At 52.6% G+C, this 20,381-nt stretch overlaps 1 protein-coding gene across 2 annotated transcripts in view; it reads left to right on the forward strand.

The window, feature by feature from the left end:
• The window catches only part of LOC8040054, a 921,389-nt gene that overhangs the window by 301,705 nt on the left and 599,303 nt on the right, over window positions 1-20,381 (forward strand). The gene's annotated exons all lie outside the window — the stretch shown is intronic.

Below are 20,381 nucleotides of genomic sequence, written 5' to 3' on the forward strand. Positions count from 1 at the left end.
TCGGCTTGACCAAGCGCGGGGAACAGTCGTCGGCAGAGCGGGCCCATTCTCGCGTTATCACGCCAAAACTTCTGCGCACAAAATACCGAAATACATTTGCGACGTGAGAGACGCGACCCGCCGCAGAAAAATCGCTACGAGAAGCCGGCAGCGGCGCACCCGCGGCCGATCCCGCCCCGCGGGAGGCACTTTGCGGAGGTGGGCAATGCGAACCACGTGACCGTCATCATCGTCATCGGGCTTTTGTTTTTCGATTCTGGGTGCTGTAGCGCCTTCTGCTGGAGTAAAACCACACTATTTACCCAAACTCCGTAGTTTGATCACGTGACCAATATGTCGCTTTTTTTTTTTTTTTTTTTGTAGAAAGAATTTTTTTTTTCTGGCAGCAGTTTAACGTAGAATGAGCTAATCTCCTACGCTAAGGACTAAAGGCCTGTATATCACAGATGACCGAGACAACTGGTATTTAATTTCGCCATACGTTACATACGCTTATAATACCAGTCGTCAAGCCAGCACCGCTTATTCTCCGTTTCACGTCTTGCATGCAGGCGATCCGTTGTCCACCATGGACACGCTTCTGCCATACATAGACGACTCTTCTCTGGATGCTTACACCCGAGCCATCCTCTACCAAGTTCGGCAACTTTCCCTCATTCGAATATTAGAATGGCAGCAGCAACAACTTATTCGTCACGTCGAGCACCATGGTGATAAGGGTCTTCTTTGGACACCCTCTCGCAAGCCCGGAAGATGCGAAAAGTTACAAAAACAATTCCGAGGCCCCTTTCGCATCTGTCGCCAGCTGTTCCCGACGAACTACGAAGTGACCCCCGTCATTCCGCCCCGGGAAGCGTATTGATGTTTGCTCAGGGACTAAAACCACGGAGCAAATCCGGGGCCCTGATTGGTCTATTTGAACTTCCCGCTCTTTCGCAAGCGGGAGGCGACAACGACCCTTTCGCGCTTGTTTGTTGTTGGAGACAAGAAGACAGCTCTCACTGAGGTCAGCGGCGGCGTTGCCCTTTTTGAAGGTGCAGTGGTGGACGGCGGGGTGTTGTACCACAGGGGCCCGTGTTAACCCCCCTTTGCTCACGGCACTTCCCGGCGACAGATTACAAGGCAACAGAAGTGGTAGAGCTCAACGGTGTATGTTTGGCGGTAAACAGAGAAGCTCACTGGGGCGCGTGTTAACCCATCCGAACCCCCTCGTTCACGCCGGCGACTCTGTGGGGCGGCACATTAAAAGGCGACACGATGGGCGGGATTCACGATAAATATTAGGTGGTAAACAGAAGGAGGCTAGTTTCGGCGGCGGATACAAACCCCCAACACCGCTTGGTGTGGAGCTAAAAGTTTTTAAATCTCTCGAGGCGGCATCTGTGTATAGACGCTTTACACACGCGCCAGAATGAGCCGCCATAGCCGCCCTTCTCTTGTCTTACCGAGATGCCGAGCCACTGAAGCGGGCGTTGACGGGTCTTCACAAGGGCCTATGCTGGGCACAAGAACACAGTAGCATCTAAAAGGGCAATAACCTGTCCTGCTGTGGTAATGATGAAGTGAAGCGAGCGGAATAAGAGGGAACAAAAACTGAAGGTCAGTTATGGCGGCGCCCATGCACAGCTGCTGTAAAGCGTCAATACCTGAGGAACACTGGCGCGCGTTTTAATCCGCCCGTGGCGCGTGAATTTGTGACTTGTGTCAAAAAAGGGCGATGAGGGACCCCGGATTCGCCCCGGGGGTTTCCTCCGTGAGGAAGCAGCTAGAAGCCCCCAAGACAACCGCTCCAAAGCTTCTCATGTCGTCCACATGGGCCGACTGAAACCCTAGCTGCGTGGCCCCAACGGTCTCCAGAAAGGAAGCGAGGAAAGTTTCCGACCTGCTTGGAGCAGCCTCCCGTTTGAACCGACGGAGCAGCGAGCGGAAACAAAGAAGCGACGGCAACGGTGCCAACGGCCACTGCGCCAACGCTACTACGAGGGGACCAAAGAGCGGATAGAGATGGGACGTAGGTTTGATATAACCTCGATAGTGAACTCAGCATATAACTACTTTCTGTCGCGGACGGCGCTGTTGCTGTGGTGGTAATGAGGCCCCGCAGCTTCCCCGTCCTTCCTGTGCCGCGATTCCGTAGAAGGTTGTCAGGTGCTTTGCTCCGGTGCTCTTGTTAGGCCGCGGTGCCCGCGGGCTCCACAGCTAGCCAAGTTATCGTGAAACAGAGGATAGAAAGAGAGAAGTGAGCTTGCGCCGAAAAAGGGCCGCGCGTGTCGTGCAGCCGCGGGAACCCTCGAGCTGTGCTCGGACCTCTCAGCTTACGATGGACATGGGCCCGAAGGCTGGCGGGCGGAGTACTACCGCAGAACAGCTTGCACCGCATTGCAAAAGAGTGCACGAGAGAAATTTCCTTACGCAGTGTACGAAGAGCACTAATCTTGCGCATATGGCTCTCTGTTGCGCTATTTTAGAGTGGTGAAGTATAGGTATATGCTATTTAGCTTCATAAACATTTTTGCCATATTTCATAAACATGTCAACTGTTTGGAGAAGTTGGAGGGCGCGCATGCAACATTGACATAAAGTCGTTTCGCTTTAGCCATAACGGTCCAATCCAATCTTTGCGTACTTGTTTGGGCCCGTATCTCCCTTCCGCATGCATGTGGTCCGTACATATGCTCCCGTGTCGAACACTCTATCCGACTATCTTAATTTCTTAATGGCCACGGGTACTGATCCCGGGTTCTTTCCGCCCCATCGCTTCCACACAGTATTTAATCCCTTTAGTAGTCTTCAGTAGTAGCGAGCCCACGGAGCCGCCGTGAGGTCTCGATAAGCAGACGAAAAACTCTCCTCCGCATGACGCGTCTTGGCGCACTGATACGTACGATGAAGCAATTATTCCACGTACTTTCTAAGAGGCTCGTGATTGAACCCGGCGGCCTGTAGCATTGGGTCCATCGTGGGATGAGACGGAGTATAGCGACACCATTATGGTGAATCTGTCGTCATTTTATGGAACCCACCTATTCATCAAGAGCTTGACAATATGTTTAGCCGGTCAGATGTTCTTCACCCGTGAAGCAGATGACACATAGGACGATGGCGCTGCTTGCGTTAGCGTTGCTCGTGGCTACGGCTTCCGAAGGGAAGACGTTTTCGTCGGCCACGCTCTGCCGAGGGCAGAAACCGGAGGCAAATGACAAGACGACGAAGCACACGCGCCGCAGCTCGCCGCCTCTCAGACACGCCATCGAAAGTTCCTGGAGCTTCCTACAAGGAGCGACATTCTTTGAAGCGCCGCCTGCATGACGGTGCAAGCTTTAGGAAGCAGATATCGGCGCACTACAGAAGAATGAACTAAACGAGGCCATTTTGTTCCAGCGGAATGTGCTTTGTCATTTGTATTGGTTGTCGTATACTCGTAAAAAGAAGTATTAAGCGGCTTTAACGCCATCCACGCCTCCGTGATCTCCTGCAAAAGCGACGGTCGCTTCCCGCATTGCGGCTTGGGTCCAACGTGGCCGCCCTGGGAGCAGCGTTGCGGTACTCCGCTCCGTGGGCCAAGCATATACTCTAAGTCACTCCTAAAGTGGCTCTGCGCTGCCATATCGGTAGGGTTCCGCGTTTTCGGATAAATTCGGAAAACGTTGAAAAGCTCCCGCCGGTAAAATTTTGGTCGATTCGGATTTATCCAATATACTCCGATGATTGTTTTTCCTTCCTCTGTGGGTTCGAGAATGGGGGGACGCGTAGCCCGGATGACGATGAAATGCGCGCAACGGGCTTGTTGTCATTGCCGTCATGACGCGTCGCACGCTACGCCCGATTAGAGCGACGCTCTTTCTATCCGAGGGTCCCAAAATCGAATTCCCCTCGTTAGTTTTTCTACTTTTTATTAGTATCGGGAGAAAACTCGTGATTTGATTTCTCCCGGGGTAAAATATAATGTATGCATTGTTTTTATGTTTCGCGAACGTCGAGTAGTTAAAAAAAAAAAAAATTGGAGTTTTGACAAAAAAAAATGTCCACTTTTTTTTTTTAATTTTCGTTTTGACGAGACAAATGTTTGGTAAGGTAGGATCATTGGTAAGAAGTTTGCGATTCGGAATTAGGAAACCAAGCAGGTAGCTGAAACTCTAGAGGCCCCTAACCACATTTGGGTTTGAGCGCCGTGCGTTCCGCAGCGGCGAGCAGACGCGTAGCGTTGCGAAGAGCGCTTGCGCCAAGCTTGTACGCACAGTTGCATTGACACGCAGTCAGCCGCAGTCAAGAGCAAAAGAGTGCGCGCTATCGTAAGCGAAATACACGACAAGATGGCGGCGCCCAGTGACAGCGTCGAAGGGGTCCTTGTTGGGACGATCCCGCTGTCTTCCCCGGCATTCTATCCTGCTGCCTTAGAAAAAGCACTCTCTACCGCTCCCCCCAACGAAAAAGCAAGTTCGGAGAACCGGATGCGCCCCGCCGAGTGGCGCGTGCGAACACGTGGCCCATTTTCCTTTCTCGGCTTCTGATTGGTCTGCCGCAACCCGCTGCCGCGTCCAAAGTTGAGCCTGTCTCTAGTCCCTTGCGGGGCTCTGCGAGGCGTTGCGCGACGGCGCTCTACGTTCTGCTAGTGACCGCTTCCTTCGAGAAGGATGCCGCTGCACACTCAAACGCCTTCAAAGACGAGTGTGCGTATGGGCCTTTACCTCTTTTCTCTACGACAAAAAGGCTCTCCTCGTGTTTTCTGCACGTCACAACGTGCAGAAAAGTAAACGTCTGCGGTGGACTCGGTGCCGCCAACACCTACGGTGATTGGGCGAGGGGAAATCTTGTGTCCTGAACGCTGATCTCCCACCTGTAAAATAGGGTACTCCCCCCCAACACCCCCAAAAATCGTTTTTTTTTATTGCAAAAATTAACTACGCATCGCCTAACGCTCATTCTCCGCACGACTGTTGCGGGAGTGGTCCGAAGTACATGCCAAAGTTTCGTATCTAACCGCTATCTCGGTCAAATGTAATAAGTGATTTTCTGAAAATGTATATGGGAAGGTGGCGACTGCCGAGCTCTCGAATACGTGGAGCTGATTTGCGCCAGTTGCCGAAAACGGCCGAAAGCCGGCCCCATTCGCCGATTGAAACTTTTAGAAAATCACTCACCTTTTGAATGAGAGAATGCTTTGTTTTGAAACTTTGACATGTGGTTCGAACCGCTAGCGCTACATTTGGACGGAGAATGAGCGTTTGGCGGCCGTATTTACTTTTGGCGGTGAAACCTTGTATAATTTTGGACGTCCTGTCCGTTGCCTTTCCCCCGTCAACGAACTCAAAGAGAGAGAACGGTCTTCACCCACGTGAAGACAGACCGAAAACCAAATCCCAAACTAAGCCATTGTTTATACAGCAAGCTTTCCCACTTGACCTTCGAGGACCGCTCGTGTTGCATAGCGTCAGAGACAGGAGTCGGTCGTTTGCACAGGACGTAACCGGAGAAAGCCTCCATTTTGCTGGAGGTGCGTGTATGCTTTACTAGATCTCCGAATATATTGAATTGTGACGGCTCAAACCCGTAGCAGAGGGAGGGCGTATACCCATTGCTTTGTTCAGACTGGTGTACGCGTGCTGAGCGTTTTCTTTCTCCGCGGATTGTGAACTCCGCACGTGGGTTCGGGAACACCTTCTCAATTCGTCAGCGACCCTAGAAGGTTCGAACCCAACGTTGGGCGCCAGTTATTCAGGGCTGCGTTCCCATTCCCCAGTCAGGCACGCACAAACTCCTCGCTTCCGTTATTCTGTCCATCTAAGGTCCTGGTTCGAGCCCAACGTTGGGCACCAGTTATGCAGGGTAGCATTTCGTTTCCCCAGTCAGCCACACGCAAACTCCTCCTTGCCGTTCTCATTCTGTCCTAAGGTTCTGGTTCCAACCCAACGTTGGGCGCCAGTTATGTAGGGTTGCGCTCCCATTCCCCAGTATAACTCCTCCCTGCCATTCTGTCCATCTAAGGTCTTGTTTCGGACGTTGGGCGCCAAATATGTATATTCCGATTATCCAGTTAACCACGCGCTTTGTCCTCAACTTGTGCGGGGCATACTCGCTTGTTTACAAGCATTACGAGGGACAAGGACTATCGCAGTGACCGAACGCCGCCTCCGGTCAGGCGTGTAGAAAGGGACTTGCCGCCTTTCACGCTTCGAGCCATCGATCCCACCTAACGAAGGCCCCCTCCGTTCACGCCTAAGCTGACAGTGCGATGGACGCTGCGCGCTCGTCGGACCAATGAACCGCCTCCCTTTGAGCCCGTACCCCGCTTTCTGCACGTGCAATACAGCCTGATCAGCTGGCGAAAGAGACGCACTGTCGGCTCTCCCTTCTCCGCGGTCTCCATTAGCATTTGAGCTGACGGTAGAAGCTGCATGCTCGTTGCAGCAGTCCGTCTTTGGCCACGTGACCACGCTCAAACCTGGAGTCGGGCTGTGAAAAGCAGGTGGTTGGTGGCTCCGGCGAGTGCCCTCCGAGCGCGCTGGCACAGCTTGGGAGCGGCTCGGTCTCTCCTACATCTCCGCTGAGCTGACAGTGCTCTGGAAGCTCGTCGGCCTGTCTTCCGACTCGTGATCACGTTTCCGCCCCTACCCAGGCGCAGGGAATGGGCGATGAGGCTGTTCGGTGGTGCGGCGCAGCTCCCACCGAACTGTCAGCTTTAGGGTCGAGCCAAACAGAGGACACCGGGTGTTCAGACCGAGCTTTTACGGGCCGGCACTTTTCCCTCGGCGGCCGGCCTGGCCGCCATGTGTTGACTCGATGCGAGAGGCGCCGAACGTCCGTTGTCTTAACGAGCTCGCTTTCACGCCACGGGCCTCGATGGTCCGTCCCTTGATGCGTGCGAGGGACGACGCTTGCCCGCGTACCCTGTCGAGGGACGAAAGGCGGCGGTCCCTGCTGCGGCTCCTTCTGCGGCCCGTTCTCCGGTCCCTTCTGCGGGCCAATTGGAGGGACGGGGCGAAGCGCTTGACGCGCTCGAGGATGTTCACGCCCCGTGGCGTCCAGTTTTCGCCCTATAGTGGAGAAATGCATGGACAGATACATTTCTGGAATTGGGGTGAAAAAACAAAAGAAAAAAACATTGTATACTTTTAAGCGCCACTTGAACAAACGAGCAGAAACGGTGCATCCATCCGAACACCACATGTACGACGAGAACAGTAATTGCCTTCGTACATGGCAGTTATCCCGTCACTCGACGCTGATTGGTCCGTTTTGGCGCGTTCTCGAGTGACGTAATTAAGACGGCGAGCGGGCTCTCCTTTCCTCCGTGCCCGAGCAATTCCGCCGCCGCTACACATCCTACACTACTCACGTCCAGAGCCCACGGGCGCTTTTAAAAGCCGGCAGGTTGACAGCAATCTGTAAGAGAGGCTGAGAGAGAATAAAAAGAGGGCGACGAAGCGTACTTCAGGCCTGGGTCATTTTGCGCGGCAACTTTAATGCCTTAATTAACTGGAGCGGGCGACTTAACGCCTCGCTGTTTTAGCATACGCGTTTTCTTTTTTCTTTCTGATGTTTGAGTTTTTTTTTTTTTTTTGTATGACTCTTTTTAGGTTTTGCTCTTTGGGCTGTGTCGTTTCTCAGTCGTGTTTAGCACGTAAAACCTGGTTTTTCTCTCCTCCTTTCTACGCTGTTCCCTTTTAGGAAATTGGGAAGTTTTCAGAGGTCTGTGAGCGGGCCAATGAGTGAAGCGTGCACGTCGCTTTTTTTATTTCTCGTTTCTTTTTCCCCAATAATCGATGTTGTTCGTCGTCTGCCAAGGCGGCGGCTTGCCATGTTTTTGGTGAGAGCGCCTTTCAGAGCGCTCCTTGTGAGCGCAACTCGACGCCTCGCGACCAGTCTGCCCGGGGGAAAGAGCTCTCCATTCAGTTCAAAGCGCTCTCCATGGTCTGACTCTGTCTTGCATCTAGTCTCTCTGTAGCAGGACCAACTTGAATAGGGGCCCCTTAATTAAAGGGGCGGTGCAACGATTTTATGATTAAAAGAATTTGCATCTCGTCATTTTTACGTTGTTTATCGTGTCCCGGAGGATAGAGAAAACACTTCCTTCAATAAAAATGTCGCGATTCCGCTGCATAATCGCAAAGCAAAAGTCGAGCTTTTTCCCCCACCTGCAGCCCCAAGTGGCAGCCGAAGAAACTACGCCGGAAAGATTACGTGACCTCGCTCGGCTCTAAGCTGCAGCATAGCGCCCGCTAATGTACGCAGAGGGAAGGAGGGGAAGCGTCCTCCGAGATAGCACACGGGAAGCTACACGGCACTCCGAATGACGTCACTGGGAGTGCGACCATGCAGGTGTGACCCTGAAGACTGGGAGTGAGTTGAGAGGTGCCCGAAATGCCAATATTTATCTGTTTTTTACGCAAGAACTAGGACACGCCGGCGAAATCGGTTTTCTGTTCTTTATTTCAGAAGTGTCAAGGGGAACTTCCAGAAATCTTTGACCGAAGTCCGAAAATCGTTGCACCCCCCCTTTAAGTTGGTCCTGTGCTCTGTAGTCCGTGGCCACTCAGGAAGGTAGGGCGAGGCAAGGGAAGTCTGGAGGAGAGGGAGGGAAACGTCCTCCTCTCTCCAGCGTTCCGTCTGCTTCCCCCTCCCCGGCCTTCCTTTCCCTCCCCCTCCCTTTTTGAGCTGCAACGGACTAGAGCAGGGCTCTCCAAACTTTTTGGCCAAGGGGCCAGATCGAGGCTCTGTCTCGAGGGCCGGAAATATAAATGGGCAGATGTAAATGAGGAAAATCTAAATAAATAATCCTAGATATCTAAGCTTTTAAATATGCAATATTTAAAGTTAAAGTAAACACGAAAAAAAAAAGTGAAAGCCGTTTACAACTCCCTGTAACGCCGAATTGGAGCGCAGCTCTTGAGGAGGAGGAGGGAAGGGTAATGAGGGGAGGGTATACCGCTCCTTCCTTCTCCTCCGTCGTGATCCTGCCTGCTACTCCTCCTCCACCCCCTCCTTCTTCACCTCCTCCTCATCCTTCAACCCCCTCCCCTAAACTCTCTCCCTCCTCCTCCACCTCCCTCCTACTGCTGGGGGGGGGGTCACGTGACGTGTGGGGGGGGGGGGGCACGTGACCTTACGGTTACGCCGCCGCCGACGGCGACGGCGACGCCGCTCAAGCCGTAACCGGGCGCCTAAGAGCTGCGCTCTAAAAGGTTCTAAGGTAGATGAATGCATTCACTTTGTTATGAAATGTAATCATTTAGCTGCTTATGACATCACACAATAATTGGAGCCCAGAAAACATACCAGCATAAACCAGAGCGCATAGCAACTTTGGCACGTTCACACAGGGCAGAAGACTCGTGAGAACGATAGAAGTTATGCTGACGATATATAATAGCTACGACACAGTACACCGAGCACAATATACATAGGGACGTAAATTAATTTTAACCTACTTAGTGACCCAGATATGGAACAGGGGACGAGGAGTGTGGATTTTGCTAATGACAATGTCCAATTACTAATATGACCAGAGGACACGCCTTACGGTAGGCAGTTTTCTCTCGTTTTTTTCTGGTAACTTCGTTTACGCGGTTAGTGCGCGCCGAGGCGCCGTTTTGCACGCGCTTATTTTTTCGCCAGTAGCAGCGGGCGTGCTGGAAGCGGGCCGTGGGCCGGGCTCCATTGGGAGGACTGCAGCGAGCCACGGGCCGGTCGGAAGGCCTCCGCGGGCCGGATTTGGCCCGCGGGCCGGGGTTTGGAGACCCCTGGACTAGAGCATTGTCCGTCCTTTCCAAGCAACATTTCCGGGAATTTTCGCGACACACGATATTCCTACGTGGACGAGTACCGCCCGATGAAAAGGGGCTCGATCCATAAATTGCTGCTAATGGTTCCCTTTTATTCGCGCTTTTAAATTAACGAGGCGCACACATTTCGACCTTTCCGCTTCGCCCCTTTATTGAGGTTCATTCGACGAGGGAGGGCACACCCTGGGGCTCAGTGGTCTGCCCACGCGCATTTTATGCGCCGTTGGGGTTTTTGTTGTTGTTTTTGTCTCAAAGGAAGTAATTGAACCTTGCTATTCGCAACTCCGGAGCATGCAAAAATCCTTCACTCCTCTTTAGTTGCGGCGCACGCAACTCCAATGTTTTCGGCCTCTTGATCCGCCGTATCGATTGCAACGATTGGGTTGCTCGAGAGCTTTTCGGAAAAATAGAAGCTGCACGAGTGCACACGAGGCATGCAACGCTCTACTTTCAGCTGAAGCCCCGACGCAGCCGACCTTACGAGGAGGTGTGTCAGTCAGTGTCCAAGAGGCCTTTGTTGGGTAGAGCACTCTGCGAGAGAGTTGGGACGACTTGCTACATGAAAAGCTGAAAAAGCGCTTGCCCTCGTCGCACGTCCCGTTTCGCGCCTCTTAACCTCTGAATTGATACTAGGCAAACGCGGAAACATGAGAAACAATGGTGCGCTTTTCACGCTGCCTCGTTGATCCCATCAGCTCGTCTGGGCTTTGGCCACTCGCCTGGATTCGGAGATCTATTCATCCTGAGAACTTCACCTACGGGCTGCATCCTAAACAAATTCGAAATTACGCTCCTGAGCTTTACCTATAAAAATCGAATCGAAGGTCGTGGCACCTTTTTGGACTTGGAGCAGACATCAGGGGGCGCCGTGCGTTTTCAATGGCTCTATTATGGCTCCTACACCCGAAGATTTTACGTTAACATTGGGCAGCGCGCTGAAAAAGGCAATAATGGTAACGTTCGATGTCTCCACGCAATTAAGTAGTTTCATCGATCAAATTTTATGGAGGTGATGGAAACTCGAAAATGCCCCCCACCCCCCTTTCCCTCCCCCTAGGATAAACTTGTGCGCATGTGTATTGCTGGCTTTACTGGACGTCTTACCATCTAGATCTCTTCATTTTTATTAACGAACGAACCATATTTCATAGTAGAGTGTTGATTTGGGTCATTGGTATTCGTTGTACATAATGGGAATAACAGCTAAACAAAAAAAAAAGAAACGCGTCTGCGATAAATAAACACCCACGACTGTACGAAGCTGTGTGCAGCGATAAACGAACACGGACGACAGGACGAAGTTGTCCGTCACGTGTGTCGTCAAAAACAAGCTTCTTTGAGAAGCACTCGAAGGGGCTATTCGGCTTTATTTTTGTTATTGCAGAAAAAGAACGGCAATTTTGTTTATATCACCTAGGAAGTTCACACGTCATGTATTACGACATATAGTTCTATTTAGATGTATATCTTAAATGGTTCGGCCAACTTTGGAATGCGCCAAGTTGCCGAAATTCGGCTGACTCTAGCTGGCGAATTAAGGCGGCGCGTTTAGTAGCGCAGCCGAGGCTACGGTGTGGGCGTAGGCAACATTGGAGCTAAACGTCATCGACATCGCTACTACTTGTTCGTTTTCTCCCGTAACGGGTGATGGGGGGGGGGGGGGGGGGGGGGGGGGTGAGCCGCGTCTCGGCGTTGGCCGATTGCGTCAGCTCAGCGGTCTGGTTGGCGCAACGCGCGCCTCAGCCTCGGGAGCCGTCCCGCCGTCTCCCGTGTGCCAACCGCCGTCTCGCCGGCTGCGATTCTCGTCTCGCGGAGTTCACGTGACGTGCGCAGACTAACGCCGCATTTGCGCGGACGTCGTCGGATATCGTAGACACCGAAACGTGGCGAAGAATGCGGTGCAGACGACACTGGAGCCTCGGCCGCCCCATGGCCCGCCCCGACCCTGCACGTCGTCGCGTACAGGATCACCTGACTGCTCGCACCACGTGGTAGCCACGTTTCTGGCGGCCCGAGCTCAATGTTGCCCGACGGAGCCGATGTTTCGGTTTCTGCTCACGTTTATAGTAAGATTTCACAAAATATATACCATTTGCGGCGAAGGGTATTACGCCTTTTCTTGGTGCTTTTTCGCGCAAAATCACTCGAAATCTCGGAATTTGGGGAAATGAGCGGTGAAACGAAGTCTCATCACGCCGTGTGGCGATTACGGGACCGCAGTCGAGTACGCTGATCGCCAAGATCAACAGCAACAACAAAAGCGAGCGAACCGAGCAGGAACGTGCCGGCGGAGACGGTGTCCCCGCGCCCAGCGAGCCTGCGCGAGAAGCCCCCCGAGGACGGGCTTGTCCGCGCCTCATTTGCGACGGCGATCCGGCGGCTTCCCTCCGTTCGACTCGAACATGGAGCGTAGAGGACGCCACCCGAGCCAATGCAGCGCTGCGAACCACGTGACCACGCTTCCCGCCCCCCTTGGACATACAAAAAAAAGAGTAATGGAATCGACAATTAGGTAGAGGAAAAGTACCTTACTCGAACGAGTGACCGAATCCGATTATCTTTTCAAAAGGACGGTTCGAAAGCGGACCTTTCGTACTGTCCATGATAGGATTTTAACTTTGGTACACCGACCTCCTCTCAAGTCACGGTTACGAGTACTTCCAGAAGGATTCCCCTACTTCCGAAAAGAACGAATTGATTCAGGGATTAGGAGGAACTCGATTAGTTGTCGCGAGTAGCTTACAACTCAGAGGGCGCAGGATTGGCTTCGTAGCATCGTCCGCGGTCCAGCCCGAGTCTAATCGGAAAGCAAATGACCCGCGTCTCCGGTTCTCCTCGCGAGACCGCTTTGGGGAGGCCGCTGGTGTATACTCACCGTCGGCCGAGGAAACCTTGCGCGCTCAGCGATCGATCCAGTCTCGGCTCGCATCCGTGGCTCGCCAGCCTCGCGAACCGCACTCAAAAGTTGAACGAGTTCGCGTCGGGATCTGCGCAAGGCCGCTTCACGCGTGCATCGCGCTGCTACGTCAACGCAGCTTCGATGCAGCGCTGCCTCGAATGTAACCTACAACTGATGCTGCGCTGTATAGGCGCTGTATCACTAACGCAGCGCCAACTAAGCGATGAATGACAAAGGTCAGCGCTATTTCCAGCGCTGGTTTAGCGCTGTGGTGTGAACAGCCGGATCAATTCACCTATGTTTGACAGCGCAGAGCCGTGTATAGAAAGAGTGTGTGGTCAATGGGAGGCGCGGGCAGAGCCAGGACGTGCACCAGACGCAAAAAGAGGGCTTGACAGGCTCTCTTGGCCAACCAGAAGCCGAAAAGAATCCCCTATCGGCGGTAGCGAGAAACAGTTTTAATCGTGGGTATATTGTTTTAACAAGCGCTGAAGAGTAGGATGTAGTGACCATTCATGGTTGAAAATAGGGTGCACGTAATGTTTCGATCAGGATCGTGCAGAAATATGTAAGAAGCGAATGTGCGGCTCGAACTCTGTTTTGCTTGGACAGAGTGTGACCGCTCGGGCGGCAGATTCCCGGTTGTCGGCGCTTGGCGTACGGATTATGTCGATCGTTCCGCTAGTTGTGCTCTTCCACCATTATCTTGAATGACCGTGATTCAACGTTACTAAAACACTCAGTTGGGAAACTGCCATAGAGACTGTTCTGAAAAAGTGGCCCCGATCTGTCCACGAGAACCGAGCTAATGGCGAACACAACGCCGCCATTTCTCCCGCAGCGGCCACTCGAGGAATTACACGTGACTTCCTTTTTGGCTCTAATAGGCCATTTTAGCGCCGAAACAGATACAGCGGAAGAGGTTACACGGGTGCCACCCCCGTCTCCCCAGCGGACGCGCAGCGACTTACAACCGAAGTTAAAATGCACCTAGGTCGGGACGCGCTAGCTGAAAGCACCGCTGAGGCATGGTTGTATAAAAACAATATTAATTGTGCCGCAAAGCCCTGCAATCTAAAGATTTTAAAAACATCACGCTCCCATCACTTTGTACTAAACTCCAATAAATTTCATACAAAAAGGGTCTTTTCCGTTTGTTTTTACGCGAAAGCATGCTTTCTAAAAGCTCAAGGTGACCACAGTACAGACAAATGATGAAGAGTGGCGCTGTTGTCGTATTTAGCTCGGTCTCGGTGGACGCCAGCGGCCCAGGTTTCGACGGCGAGTTTCCCTACTGAGAGTTCTAGTAACGTTGCCGTGATTCAAACATCACGTGCACCATATTTTCAGTCGCCGAGAGTTACTCCGACGCTCGTATCAAGTTGGCTTCTCGTGACCACCGCCAGGGTATTATTTCCGGCTTCTGGTTGGTCACATTCCAATCTCTGAAGACGCCCTGGAACACACCCAGCCCGCTTTCGGCCAATGGCGCCTCCTCATTTGTTTCCTATACCACTCCATGAATGGTCAAGCTCTCGACATCTATGTCAGCGCTGCGAGAACGCGAATTTAGCGCAGTATTGTGAGCAGGAAAAGGTTACATGCAGTGAAGTGCGCACCTTGTCCAGTTCGCCTTATATCAGTGATATAGCGTCGATACAGAGCTTCATCACTTCCAAGTTACGTTCAAGTTATTCAACAGTCATAATTATTCTGTTTTGGCGCGGCTTCGCCGCATTAAACGTTTAGTTTCTCCAGTTATTCTCCACCTCCTCATTTCTCATTCGTTATAATATACTGCCGAAAGATACGTTGACCCTCTGCATAACTGACAAACGTTCCACCGTTCAAATAATACACACAACCCTTCCTACCAGTTGAGCTCATGCTGCGTAAACGTGGATCGTGAGCCACTTACTAGGGAGTTTTAGAATAACGTACGCAATTTTAGCGCATGCTAGCGCTACATTTAGCGCTTGTATTAGCGCACGCGACGCAAGAGAGTTTTAGAATAGCGTTTCTCCGTCGCGACGCAAAAGCCCAAGCAGCTCGCGCTTGCACCACCACCAAGATAGAGTCACAATTTTTATATCACACACGAAATACTGTAAATTTAGAAAAAGAAAAAAAAAAGTTTTTTGGTTCAGAGTATTATTTTAGAATTGTTTAAACATGAGAATGCGACGCGAGCGGTTGACAAGTCGTGTCCGCTTCCGTCGCCTCCGCAAGAGAGGTCTCGCGTACTGACCTTCGCACATCGTACCTTCGCCGAGAAATGTTCGCGCGTTGCAAGCATCAAGTTGCCGGGGGTCGTTGCCAAACCACGCACAATGTCGTCCCGCATTGAAAATCGCAGTCGCGAGGATGCCGCCGACGTCGCACTCACGACGCCGCCAAAGCAGCCGCCGACATAATCCTGGAAGCCGCCATCTTTTTAACTCTGCTCGTCTTGGCTTTAGCCAACTTCTCATCACGAATCCTCCTTGGAGAAGCGCAAAGACTCTTTGCGTACGCACGCTATTTCCGAGAAATAGCGCACGCTAAAATTGCGCACGCAAAGCGCAAAACCTGATTTGCGTTCGGAGCATGCGCAGTGGCGACGACGCTATTCTTTGCGTACGCAAAGCTTTAGCGTGCGCTATTCTGAAACTCCCTACTGTCTCTTGGTTTCGAAGAAACAACCTGCGTCCCCGCGATCGTGCAGCGCGCACAACTCGTTTAGTCCGGAAGAGAGGGCGTTAGTCACCAGCCGATTGAAATGGGATACGCACAACGCCGTCACGATCTTTGAGGATCCCAAAACGTGTCGCCCTCGAGGCTATCCTCTTCTCCCATCTCCCTCTGTTTTCTCGCTTCGCTTATGTTTGCGGGATCACACCCAGTTTCTCTTCCACCTGAAAGCCGTCATTCATCGTTGCCTTGCTTTGCTTTGCTCCTTTTCCTGCTGGTCCATCGAGTTACAAGGTCCAATAATGGATTTCTTGACGCGTTGGACCTCCTGACTCGTCAAGCACGAGTCGAGAGATCCGATATGGGTTAAGAGGTCCAACGCGTCAAGAGGTCCGACGAGTCAGGAAGTCCAATAATGAACCTTTTGACTCGTTCGACCTCTTTCTTTGGAATAGTTTTCATGTCGACCGTCCTTTATTTTTTCTCCTCGATTTTTTAATATGGCGGTATTTCCCGGACACTTTTACCCCACCTGTATCTTGCCGTCCTTTCTATAGGTGTTTAAAAAACGCGTGACTTCGAATAAAGAAACGACGGTAAAAGCCAAAAGTGGGAGGGTCGTGAAATGCTGTCTCCCGTCTCTTTCCTGGTCCAGGGACTCGACACTACGGTGATCAGATTGGGCGCCTCTACCGCTACTCTTTGGGTGAGCCATGCGGCGGTCATCTCCATTGTGCTCGTCTGCGGTTTATGGGGCTCCCGTCAGGCGAGAACGACCCAATGCTAATGGTTCCGACGGCCGTACCGCGGGGTGTACCGATGGCCGCTCAGACCCCTCCCGCTGGGGGGCACCTTTGGCCACGGCGTCCCTCTCGCTAATAGTGGCCGCCTCCCCCGGCTTTTTTCATCATTTTCTTCGCTTCGATGTTCCTCTCTCTTTCGCTATTTCCGAACCTTTCTCTGTTTTTGTTTCCATCGCACGCTTTCGGTTATCTCTTTGTGCTTCGTCGATCTGGCTCGCCTCCTACGCATTGTCAGAGCCGGGATGGATAGTTGGAATATCGTCGATGGATGCGGTCTGCAGAAGGATGGCGGTTCTGCGAAGCTGCGATCTTCCGTGTTTTTCGCAGTTGATCACTCTCGCTCCGTCTCGCCTCTTGTATTTTTATCTATCTCGCAGGCCTTAGGTTTCTTTGTCTGTCTATCTCACTCTGTCTCTCTTCCTCTCTCTCGTGTTTACTGGTTTCTTAATCTGCGAATATTTAAGAAGAAAAAATAATGTGGTAATGACCAAGAACGGAATGGGGACCGTGAAGCTAAAATGAAATTAGTACTCACCATAATGCATGGCTACGAGTTCTGGGGATTTGTTTTTTATACTCCGTCCGGCCCCAGCAAACTGCGGTGGAGGCGCTGTGCATGGGTATGGGCGGTCGCCTGATCACGAGGCCATCGATGAATCCACGTGCGACTGGTCCAACGAGAGCCGAACTTCCGGCACTCACAGCTCAGGGGTTAAGTCATATTTGAACGGGGGGGGGGGGGGGGGGGGGGGGTCGGGGGTCGGGGTCGGGTGGCCGAGTGTAGCGCACACCAGCTCCGAGCACGTGGAGCGAAAGCTCGCGCTGCACAACCCAGGGATCCTGGGTTAAATCCCCCACCCCTGCCCTGTTCGATCTGGATGACCATCGTTCCGGCGTGCGGTCGTGTATCACTACTGCGTGGTGCACGTTAAAGACCCCAGGCTAGCGGTTGTACCGCGCTGGCTAAATTTCTCATCCACAGCTGGGAGACTCATCGCCCGTTGAGGCAGACCAATAAGCTTTAGCCTGTATAAACATACACACAACCCAATTTTCGTATTTGAAGGTTTTGCGTGCCAATCCAACGGCACGTCCCATAGAAGAACATCGACCACCTGAGTATACATTTTGACGCCGGAAATGTCGGTTCCACGGCGTCGTCCGTGTCAGACTGGGCACTTGGGCCGGGATTAGGACACACCACTCCTCCCGGCGGGTATGAGGAATTTTTTATCTACATGCTCGCCTTCCCCGTAGAAACGATTCCGAGTAAACGACCAATACGAGTAATAATAATAATAATAATAATGTTTATTTATCCATCAAGCGCAAGTACTATCGGGGAAAAATGAAATGCAAACAGAGGAGCGCGTGGCTCGCGGTACAGGCTGCGCCGCCTGGAAGTGAACCTAGGGGCGAGGGTGCGTGGCCTGCTCCGATGTGTTCATGCCCCTCGATTGGCGCTCCCTCAGCTTCAACAGTGCGCCTCTAGTGCGCTGAAAGCTATCACGGCTATCTTTGCTGGCTCAGCGCGCGCGGTGCAAAGAAGCTCGCCGCACTCGCCGAGCAGGCAAAGATAGCGGTGACAGCTTTCAGCGCACTGAGAGGCGCACTGCCGAAGCTGGGGGAGCGCCAATCGAGGGGCGTGAACACATCGAAGTAGGCCGCGCACCCTCGCCCCTAGGCTCACTTCCAGGCGGCGCAGCCTGTACCACGAGCCACGCGCTCCTCTGTTCGCATTTCATTTTTCCCCGATAGTACCTGATGGAAGGGGAGTGAGGAAAAAAGCTGCATTTGTGCAGCTCGACGAGTCCTGAGCCCCGTCCCCAATTGGCAACAGCGGCAGGTCACAAAGGAAATGCATCACTTTGGAAACAAACAAAAAATACGCAGGTCAGTAAATCAATGTGCAACATTCCAATGCAGCAGATAAATTAGCTCTGCTAAACAGACGGTTTACTAAGAAAAAAAAAGTGAAAATTCGAGGGTTCAAGATTCAAGCGTCTTGTACACGCCACGCGCGTGCAAGACGCCGTTTGTTTTAGGATTTTTCTCTGGAAGAGTTACTGCTGTAGGCGCCAGCACGTGCAGCGCGTGTAACCACAGTCGCAGCATGCTCCTTGCTGCTTGAATAACTTAGCAGTGCGGAGCGCGTACGCTTCTTGCGCACGGCTTGCGATGATGTCGCAACGTGAAGCTCTTATCGGATGATTGAAAAGAAAGTGGGTCCACGTCGAGGCATTCGGGTCTTCCCACTATCCTTCCAATCAAAGCCAATCAGAACTGGGCGTCATTCTGACGTCACTGCGACGCATGCGCAAGAAGCGGACGACTCCGCTCAGCAGACGTAAAGCGGGGAACACATGAGCGACGAAAACGGGCGGCAGTTTCCATGGCAACTTGCGCGCACGCTGTGACCTGGCGGCTTGGCATAGGTCACGTCACAGCGTCCTGGACTGTTGCTATGGGAATCAGCGCGAGCGCCCGTTTTTGCCGCTCATCTGTTCCCTGCTTCAGCCTTGCCCGTTGTTTTATTTATCTCTCGCTTAACAGGATATTGTCCAGAAATAAGTTTGCGTGCCGCTCCCGAAGTACACAAGTGCGTTTCTTTCATTTTCTGCTCGTTCACCTTGACTGGAAGAATCGATTCTAAAAGTCGGCGCCACCCCGTGTCAGCTTTCGTTTGATCACGTATTGGGGATTGCAGTCGGTGCGGCTTGTACTGTGCTGCGTTAGGTGACGATCCAATCACGTGTCCGAGCAATAGCGATTGCCAATGTTGCTCGATGATGAACTTTTACGGCAGCCATTGCCTATCTCGGCGTCCACAACTTTGGGCTGTCAAGGCTGGCGCAGCTTCCACTCTGCTCTACATTGCGGGGAAAGCGTGCCCCGCCAGAGCGCACCGCAGGCGCACCGCTTGGCTAGCTCTAGTGAGGAGGGTGGCTGCAACTCAAAACCTAGAGGATTCGAGAAAGGATGTGCGCCAATGTTGCCTGCGCGAGAGCAGACGCCCGCCCTGTTGCAACTCTGTTGCTCCATGCGCCTTTCCTCCTCTCGCCTCCCATTGCAAGCAACGAACGCCTTGGCGCAGCCTCTCTCGCTTCCTCCTCGCTCCGGGAATTGCAAACGTCGAGAGGAGAAAGCAAGGTTGCCAGAGAAGCAGCAACGTCCAAGATGGCGGAATTTACCATTTTTCGCGTTAAACAAATACTTAACCTATCGCAACAACTACGGAAAAGTAATCATTTATACCTCGCGTAAATTATTCGAGCAGCTTAATTGGGCTCTTCAGACCCGAGTGAGGAAATACAACGACCCTTTGCCCCATAGACTCCCCGCAGAATTTAGCGATTCAATGGCGTCCATGTCCCCTGATCCCCGATCTAGCAGTTGCAGCCACCCTCACTTGAGCCTCGCTTGGCTCGTCTGTATCGACCAGATCCGAGCGACGCGGTGCCGCGCGGAACTGACCCAGGGACGCCCCAGCACCGGTTGCTGTGAATGCTGCAGCGTGCTGCCGCCCCCGTTTTCATCGCTCACGCGTCCCTCGCTGAACGCTGTCAAAGCTACTGGCGCGTCACTTGGTTTCGAGTCCCTTTGGCGCGCGTGCGAATGACAGGCGAGACCAAGCCACGTGTTGTCGCAGCAGGGCTGGACGCTCTGCAAGATACGCCTCGACAACGTACCGTTTTGACGCGGAGGTGCACCCCGTTATCACGAAGCCGGTCGTGTGTGAGAAGAAAATCCCTGTTGCGAGGATTTCCGCCGGCTCGCATGAGCAGCAAAGCGGCCCGCTTCGGACTCGCCGAGGCGGCCGGCGCTCAGTCGCTCGCAGAAAGGCTTCAGGATTCGTACTTGGGCTAAGCCATAAGAAGAACAGAGTTTGTTCAGTTCTCGCCGACTGTTTCGATGAACCTCGTCGAGCGAGACTCCGTAAAGTCACGCGTACAAACTACGCTCTTGGACCTCCGGTATTTGGTCGGAATAGAGGCGACATGTAAATTTTATTCCTTGCTTCTGTTCCCCGTTCGAAGGAGGCCGTTATTGCCACGCAAACGGGGCTCTGGCCGGAAAGCCTCGAGTTAACATTCGTCTGGCACTCTGCGGCCCGCCGCCATCTCCGAGAATGATAGCTCCGAAAAAGTTGCAGCTTGATTACGCCAATCTTTAGCCACGTTGCTTTATCGTATTTTTTCCGATTAACAAATGGCCATTTCGTCGAAG

This window comes from Ixodes scapularis, unplaced genomic scaffold, assembly GCF_016920785.2.
Source record: "Ixodes scapularis isolate PalLabHiFi unplaced genomic scaffold, ASM1692078v2 PGA_scaffold13__105_contigs__length_92229423, whole genome shotgun sequence".
NCBI lineage: Eukaryota > Metazoa > Arthropoda > Arachnida > Ixodida > Ixodidae > Ixodes > Ixodes scapularis.